Here is a 9,140-nt window from a genome sequence, read left to right on the forward strand (position 1 = left end):
TGAAGCTCACGCCAGCTGCTTCGGTGACTTCATCCAGCCACCTCATTCTCTGTCATCCCCTTCTTCTTTTGCCCTCAGTCTTTCCCAGCATGAGGCTCTTCTCCAGGGAGTCCTTCCTTCTCATCAGGTGGCCAAAGTCTTTGAGTTTCCTCTTCAGGATCTGGCCTTCTCAAGAGCAGTCAGGGTTGGTCTCTTCTAGGACTGACCGGTTAGATGGCCTTGCAGTCCTTCTTCTTTTGCCCTCCATCGTTCCCAGCATGAGGCTCTTCCCCAGGGAGTCCTTCTTCCTTCTCATGAGGTGGCCAAAGTCTTTGAGTTTCCTCCTCAGGATCTGGCCTTCTAAAGAGCAGCCAGGGTTGATCTCCTCTAGGACTGACCAGTTGGATGGCCTTGCAGTCCAAGGGACTTGCAGGAGTCTTCTCCAGCACCAGAGTTCAAAGGCCTCCATTCTTTGGCGCTCAGCCTTCCTTATGGTCCAACTTTCACAGCCATCCATTGCAACTGGGAAAACCAGAGCCTTGACTATATACACACTTTTGTTGGCAGGGTGATGTGTCTGCTTTTTAGGATGCTGTCTAGATTTGACACAGCATTCCTCCCCAGGAGCAAGCATCTTTTAGTGTCTTGGCTGCAGTCCCCATCTGTGGTGATCTTGGAGCCCAGGAAAATAAAATAAAATCTTTCACTACCTCCATTTCTTCCCCATCTATTTGCCAGGAATTGAGAGGGCCAGATGCCATGATCTTAGTTTTCTTAATGTTGAGTTTCAAGCCAACTTTTGCACTCTCCTCCTTCATCCGGATTAAGAGGCTCTTTAATCCCTCTTCACTTTCTGCCATTAGAGTGGTATCATCTCTATATTTGCGGTGGTTGATATTTCTCCCCGCAATCTTTCCCTACTAACAAGATTCAAACATTTGTGGTCCTTTGATTTGCGCTTGGGGGTGGAATGTACAGGTAGTCCTTGACTTACAACAGTTCACTTAGTGACCATTTGACGCTGTGGTACTGGGGAAAGGGACTTCATGACTATTTTTCACACTTACGACGGTTCTAACCTCTCCCACAGTCATGTGATCAGAATTCAGACATTTCGTATTTATGATGGTTGTGTCCAGGGTCACAAGCAAAGTCAGCAGAGAAGCCAGATTCATTTAACAACCGTGTGGCTAGCTTAACCAACGGCAGCGATTCACTTAACAACCGTGCCAAGAAAGGTGGTAAAATGGGACAAAACTCACTTTGAAACCGTCTCGCTTAGCGACAGAAATTTTGAGTTCTGAGGGGTTCCTTGGCACTCTCTGAGGTTGCTTGTTTTCTTGCAGATGTTTCATTACCCTAACTAGGTAACATTATCGGTGATGACGATCACTAGCACTGATGATGTTACCTAGTTTGGTTACGAAACGTCTGCAAGAAAACAAGCAAGCTCAGAGAGCACCAAAGACAACTCTTTTCAACAAATATTCTCCTTTATTTTGGGTTCTATTGTAGTCGTGAGCCAAGCAGTACCCATAGTCCACATTCCCAAGAGGGAGGGGCTGTATTCCAGAGGACCAAGAGCAGTGGGTGGGTTTCAAAAATTGTTGGAACCTACTCTGTGGGTGTGGCCTCCTTTGTGGGAGTGGCTTGCCGGCCATGTGACCTGGTGGGAGTGGCTTGCCGGCCATGTGTTTTCTTCTTTCTCTCTCTCTCCCTCCTTCCTTTTGTCTCTCTGTCCTTTTTTTCTTTTTTTCTTTCATCTCTCTCTCACTTTTTCTTTCTTTTTTCTTTTTTCTTTATTTATTTCTTCCTTTCTTTCTCTTTCTCTCTGTCAGTCTGTCTGTCTGTCTGTCTGTGTGTGTGTGTGTGTGTGTGGCAGTGGTGGGTTTCAAAAGATTTTGGAACCTCTTCTGTAGGTGTGGCCTGCTTTCCGGGTCCACTGGTGGAACCTCTTCTAACCGGTTCGGTAGATTTGACGAACCGGTTCTACCAAATAGGTGCGAACTGGTAGGAACCCACCTCTGCTTGCTGCCCATGTGATGGGATGGGAGTGGCTTGCCGCCCATGTGATGGGATGGGAGTGGCTTGCCGCCCATGTGACCTGATATGAAATTATGAATTAGTACTTAGGTCCATGTGACGGGATGGGAGTGGCTTGCCACCCATGTGACCTGATATGAAATTATGAATTAGTACTTAGGTCGGTCCAAGTAGCTATTCAGAAGTTAGTGGTTAGAAGCAATCTTAAAGTAAGATATGGAATTAAAACCAGAAATATTTTGTTGGCTATTTGAAAGGGAGTATAATATATATTTAATTTTACACATGTTAGCAGCTGCTGGAATTGTGTTTGCACAACAGTGGAAAAACAGAGATATGTTAATGAATAAGAATTACAATGTGCAGGAATAAATAAATTGACAATTAAAATCAAGAAGGCTTTGAATACTTTTTCACGTGGGATTGGTTTTAGCAATTGCCAACTAACGGAAACAGAACTTAGAAATCCAAAAGTATGAAAGAAAACACCAATTATGTAAGGAAAGGTCCTAAAATGTGTAAGGAAATATTACTAGATCATTATTAATGTGTAGATAACTGCGGGACATTACACATCCACCAGTGGTGGGTTTCAAAAAAATTTGGAATCTCTTCTGTAGGTGTGGCCTGCTTTCCGGGTCCACTGGTGGAACCTCTTCTAACCGGTTCAGTAGATTTGACGAACCGGTTCTACCGAATAGGTGCGAACTGGTAGGAACCCACCTCTGACCAAGAGACAGCGAAGTCTAGAGGATTTGGGAAAGTGGAAGAGAGTTAACTACTCTCACTACTACTCTGTGTGTAGTTTGCTTTAATTTGGCAAGATTTCTGTCTTTGGGTGAGGAATAACGAAGATTACTGTCCAGAAGAGCCTCGGTGTATCTTTCTTAGCTTTTGAAGCTTGACAGAATTACATAATACAGTCATAAAAAGTATAATACCTTTTCAATAAATGGATGCAAATTGTCTGAGTCTGCACCCAGGAGATTTGGGGATGTGATTGATGATCTTTCCGCAAACTTAAAGGGCAAATGTTACGTTTGTAGGAGTCAATCAAAGCCTCGATGTCTTCCACATCCTCTTTCTCTCATTTCCATTCATTTATGCCAGGTTTCCCCCAGCTACAACACTGACGTAGTCCCTGCTGTATTTCTGTCGGATAAAAGCACAGCTCGGAATATGTAATTGTTATGTGAGCTAAATTACATTGATTCTGACAGCTTTATAGTAGTTTGAAGATTAGAATTGGCAAACGTTCCGATTATTGGTGGAATAAATCCAAGCAAATGGATTCCTGACAACAGGAAGTTAAGAAAATGAATGTCTTCGATAGAATATAACCTAAGTGGAGCATCTTCACTTTTGGAATTGAGTTAGTGGCTTAGATTATTTTTCGTAGTCTGGAAATCCAGGAGATATTTATGATATTGGTTTAGAGCCTGTTCATTAGCCACTTTCCTTGTGACTGTGTTCAGACAGGTCATCAATTTCCAAACTAACAGAAGGTTTGTGTGTGTGTGTGTGTGTGTGTGTGTGTGTGTGTGTGTGTGCGCGCGCTTCTGTGTGTGTGGTCAGTATATAAATTACTGACTTAGTGAAAGGGCTAATCAGATTCATGGAATGAAAAGAGGAAAGTTTAAGAGAGAGATTCTGTAATAAGGGAGCCAGTTTGATGCAGTAAGGTAAAGATTCCCCCACATATGCATGCTAATCTTTCCCGGCTCTAAGGAGTGGTGTTCATCTCCATTTCTAAGCCAAGGAGCCAGCACTGTCCGAAGACGTCTCTGTGGTCATGTGGCCGGCATGACTCAACACCGAAGGCGCACAGAACGCTGTTATCTTCCCACCAAAGATAGTCCCTATTTTTCCACTTGCATTTTTATATGCTTTGGGACTGCTAGGTTGGCAAAAGCTGGGACAAGTCACGGGAGCTCACTCCATTACGCGGCGCCAGAGATTCGAACCACTGAACTGCCAACCTTTCTGATTGACAAGCTCCACGTTTTAGCCACTGAGCCACCCTTTGGTGTAATAAATTAGGGATATTAGTCTAGAAACCAGGGACAGATTTCTAGTCCAGCGTTAAGGTGTGGTCATCACCCAGATGAAAATCAACTGGGTGACTTTGGGCCATTGACTTATAAAGTGTTAAAAGTGGGATTATTTTTTAAAAATAAATATTAGCATGAAAACTTGCAAACGGAAATAATTGCTGCTTAATTGAGTTTCAAAATGCCTGAATTCTGGAGCTTTGGATTTATGTTTGGAAGGCCTTTTTTTGAACGCTTGGAAAGAATCAAAAGCAGGCGATGTGACCAACATCTCCCTGGAAACCTGGACAGTTAGCTAGGGAATTATTTGCTATCTGGCCAGAATATAATTTGAACTGGGACGAGGCCACATCGCTAAGGAGGTGTCCTTTCCAGCAGGTCTCCATGGGCAACATTATGGAGTGGTCCAGCAGTCACATCGCTAGCAGATAACTCAAATTTCTAGTTTCTATGATGTGCAGAAATGAATAGACTAACATTAACAATTAAAGAGTAACAATTAAAGGAGAGGAGGGCGGAAGGGAGAGAAAGAGAAGGAGAGATAGTAGGAAAGGAAGAGGAAGAGTGGAGGAGAGGTAAGGGAAGAAGAAAGAGGTAAGGAGAGGTGGGTGGAAGGGAGAGAAAGAGAAGGAGAGAGGGTAGGAAGGGGAAGAGAGAGAGTAGGAGTAGGGGAGAGGTAAGGGAAGAAAGAAGGGGAAGGAGAGGTGGAAGGAAGGAAGTAGAGAAGGAAGGGAGAGAGGAAAGAAAAGAAAGGGGAAATAAGGTGGTGTTACAACAGGCGCTAGGGATGGTAAACAAAGCAACCCAAACTGTACCTTATAACCTTTTAAATGGAATAATAATAGTATAAGAATGGCAAAGAAAAAGAATAACTTATGTGAATGTATACCTATAATTGTATGTAAGAGAATAAATGACAATAAGGATATAAAGCACAATACAGGTAAACAATATTTGGTTATAAATAGCTAAGTACAAATACATATAGAATTGTACATAAAAATGGATAACGAATAAGGAGACCATGAATGCAAGAAATGTAGAAATGTATAGAAGGGAAAACACTAACTGCAAAGAAACCGATACAGAACTGCTGTATGATATACGATGGAACTTCTTGTTCCTATGTTGTTTTAAGTCATGTGTTTGTTTTTGTTGATGTGTTTATGTGTTTAAAATAAAAAAAATTAATAATAAAAAAACAATTATAGAGAAAGAGCAAACTTAATATTATATGATTTTTATTTATTTATTTCATGGTCTCCTTATTCGTTATCCATTTTTATGTACAATTCTACATAATTTTTATGTACATTTATTCTCTTACATACAATTAAAGGTATACATTTACAGTATACCTACTGTGTTTTATATTCTTACTGTCATTTATTCTCTTACATACAATTAAAGGTATACATTTATGTATTTATTATATGTAAAATATGTATTTTACCAATGGTTGGAGGGGTGGGAAAGGAGTTTGGAAATGAAGAAAACTAAAAAAAATAAGTGGATAATACGCTTAAAGATATAAAGCGGTTAGTATGTGTATGATAAGAATAATGATGTTTAATGTTGATATATTATTACTAGAAGATAGTAAGAAGAAAAATGGAGAGTTTTATAAAGTTTAAATGCTTAATATATTATAATACTAAACTTAGGGAAATAACGTTAATGTGAAAGATGTGCAACGGAAGAACGATGTTGCACAGAGATGTTTGTGCCCAGATGACACTGCCTAAGGAAAGATGGAATATTTATTTTTGTAATTGAAAAATAATAAAACTCTGTAAAACTATTTTTCTAGTTTCTATGCAACTGCATCATGTTATGATTGGTATGTAGAAGACCTATATAAATAGGCCTGAAAAGTTGGGACCATGTGTCTGGCTCTTATATGTTGGACCATGTGTCTGGCTCTTATGCAATGTGTTCATAGCACATGATAATAACACATGTATTTTACTCATAGGAGAATGCATGCACCTGCCTTCTTACAACTCCTTGAGGTGGCCCAGAGTGGGCTTCCCATTTGATTTGGTCATCAATCTGAAACGGGTTCAGAGCAAGATCAATCAGAATAGAGACGGAAGGGACCCCTGGAGGTCTTCTAGTCCAACCCCTTGCTCCAATGCAATTTGAGACAAGGGGTTCTACATGTGAGGGCGAAGCCCGGAGGAGAGAAGGCATTGCACACTCACAGGCACGTGCACAAACCGCCTGCCTGCCTCCAATCGCCCTCACCTGGGCGGTCGAGGCCCACCTGGCCTGGAGGAGGAGGGCACGCGCCTCCAGCGCGCCGTTCCCATGGCAACCTCGGCTCGGCCGAAGCTGTCCTCACCTGCGTGGCTCACCGCGTGCCTTTCCCGCCCCGGCGCTCTCGGACTGCCCACCTCGACTGTCGATTGGCCGCTTCGGATACCCGTTCCCACGGATTGGCTGATTGGCTTCTACTGCCCACCCACCCACACCTCCGAGGGGGGCGGGGCCAGTTTAAAAAGCCGGCGGGCTCCTCGTGCTGAGCCCCATAAAGCGAGCGCGCTGCAGAAGCAGCCGACGCCGCTGCGTCTCTCGGAGAAACGAAAGGTCCTCAAAATAAAAGCGGAAAGTCCAGTTTTCCTCTCGAGAGGGGAAAAAAAACCCCCCAAAATTACAGGCCATGGGACACAACCCTGACCTGGGGGACCGAGACTCTCCAGAGATGCTGCGTCTCTCACGCCTTCCAAAGAGACGCCGCTGCAAGGGCGCGGGAGAAGGGGGGGGGAACCCCCGCAAAACCCCTCTCCCATCTGCGCTTCCGCAGCCGAAGACTTCGTGCCTCGGTCGGTGCCATAGCCTCATGCGCCCCGAGGTAATTCTAGCGGAGGCTTAGAGGTTGTGTGGGATGGGGGCGCTAAGGAATAGCCTACTCTCGGGTAGGAAGGAGAGCGCCCGTGGTAATTTTGATTCTTAAAAAGTTTATTTTTAGGAGTAAAATTACGCTTAGGAGTAAAACTCTGCTTAGTAAAACTTTGCTTAGGAGTAAAAATTAGGCGTAAAACTCTGTTTAGTAAAACCCTTCTTAGGGGTAAAAATTAGGTGTAAAACTGCTTAGTAAAACTTTGCTTGGGAGTAAAAATTAGGCGTAAAACTCTGCTTAGTAAAACCCTATTTAGGAGTAAAAATTAGGCGTAAAACTCTGCTTAGAAAAACTTTGCTTTGGAGTAAAAATTAGGTGTAAAACTCTGCTTAGTAAAACCCTGCTTAGGAGTAAAAATTTGGCGTAAAACTCTGCTTAGTAAAACTTTGCTTAGGAAAGGTAAGGAGAGGTGGGTGGGAGGGAGAGAAAGAGAGGAGAGGAGGGAGGAAGAGAGAAAAAGAAGGAGAGAGGGTAGGAAGGAGAAGACAGAGGGTAGGAGTAGGGGAGAAGTAAGGGAAGGAAGAAGGGGAAGGAGAAGAGGAAGGAAGGAAGTAGGGAAGGAAGGAAGGGAGGGAGAAAAGAAAAGAAAGAGAAAATAAGGTGGTGTCACAGCAGGTGTGAAGGATGGTAAACAATACATTCCAAATTATACCTTATAACCTTTTAAATGGAATAATAAGAATATAAGAATGGCAAAGAAAAAGAATAACTGTGAATGTATACCTATAACTGTATGCAAGAGAATAAATGACAGTAAAAATATAAAGCATAATATAGGTAAATACTACTTGATCATAAGTAGCTAAGTATAAATAAATAAAGAAATGTATATAAAAATGGATAATGAATAATGAGATTATGAATGCAAGATAGAAATGTATAGAAGGGAAAACACTAATTGCAAAGAAACCAATTCGGAACTGCTGTATGATATACGATGGAACTGGTTATTGGTAATAACCAGTTATCTGGTTATTTTTGTTAATGTGTTTATGTGTTCTGTTGATGTGCTTATGTGTATAAAATAAAAATTCAAAAAGAAAAAGAAAAAAACTTTGCTTAGGAGTAAAAATTAGGAGTAAAACACTGCTTAGGAGTTAAACTGCTTAGGAGTTAAACTCTGCTTAGGAGTTAAACTCTGCTTAGGAGTTAAACTCTGTTTAGGAGTAAAAATTAGGAGTAAAACTGTGCTTAGGAGTAAAACTACTGTTAGGAGTAAAATGCCAAGGATGGCTGAGGCAATATCTCTGCATCTTATTTAAAGGTCTCCAAAATACCTCAGCTCACCTCTGGCAAGTTACCTCAGTCCATCCCACTATGTGCTTTTTTTTTTCCCCTCAGGGAACTGAGGCAAACTTCTGGGTGCAGAATGGGTTTTTTTTAGCCAAGTTTTTAGGGAGTAAAATAAAATATTGGTGGAGCCTGAGGTAATCTCAGCTGCACCTTGTTAAAAATTAGGTCCAAACCACCCACAGGTGTGGAAGAGTAAAATAATTAGTTCAGAAGGAACAGAGCTGAGGGAATTTTTTTAGGCAGGTGCAGTTAAAAAAAAAGGGTGAACTACCACAGGTGAATGAAGTGTTAAAAATGAGCTCAGAAGGCAAAATTGCTTCAGTCTCTGGAACTGACCCTCCCTCCCTTGGATAAAGTGAACTTGTTGGCACCTGAGGTAATTTTAGCCAAGGTTGTTGTTGTTCTAACAGATTAACAGTTGGAAGGGACCTTGCAGGTCATCTAGTCCTGCTCAAGTAGAAGACCCTACATCTGCCTCTACCTAGGGTGGAACTCCCAACCTCTTGCTTCTGAGGCAAAAAAAGAAGCAAAGCATGTAGAATACTAGCTATAGTTCAAGGAACTAAAGGCAAAATTCACCAGTGTTTTACTCTAACAGCTTCAGCTTGGGCTAAAATTACTTCAAGTCCATGGGTTGACCTTACTTTCATGAAATGAAGTCAAGGGAGGGTAAGTCTGATATTAATCTAATGTTAATCTTAGATCAATTTGTCTCTTGTAGAAAGACTGAAGACAGTGTTGTGTGATGGCTTATTTGAAAGGGTTGCTGGACTTGCCAGCCCTGTTAGTGGCTGTTGGCTGTTAGTAGATTTTAGAGACTGCTTGCCTGGTGTAGCTTTGGCCATGGCATGGTTCTTAGAACCAGAAAACAG

This window comes from Thamnophis sirtalis, unplaced genomic scaffold (genome assembly GCF_051295495.1).
Source record: "Thamnophis sirtalis isolate CommonGarterSnake01/CBP01778 unplaced genomic scaffold, rThaSir2_p1.2 scaffold_14, whole genome shotgun sequence".
NCBI classification, from domain to species: Eukaryota; Metazoa; Chordata; class Lepidosauria; order Squamata; family Natricidae; genus Thamnophis; species Thamnophis sirtalis.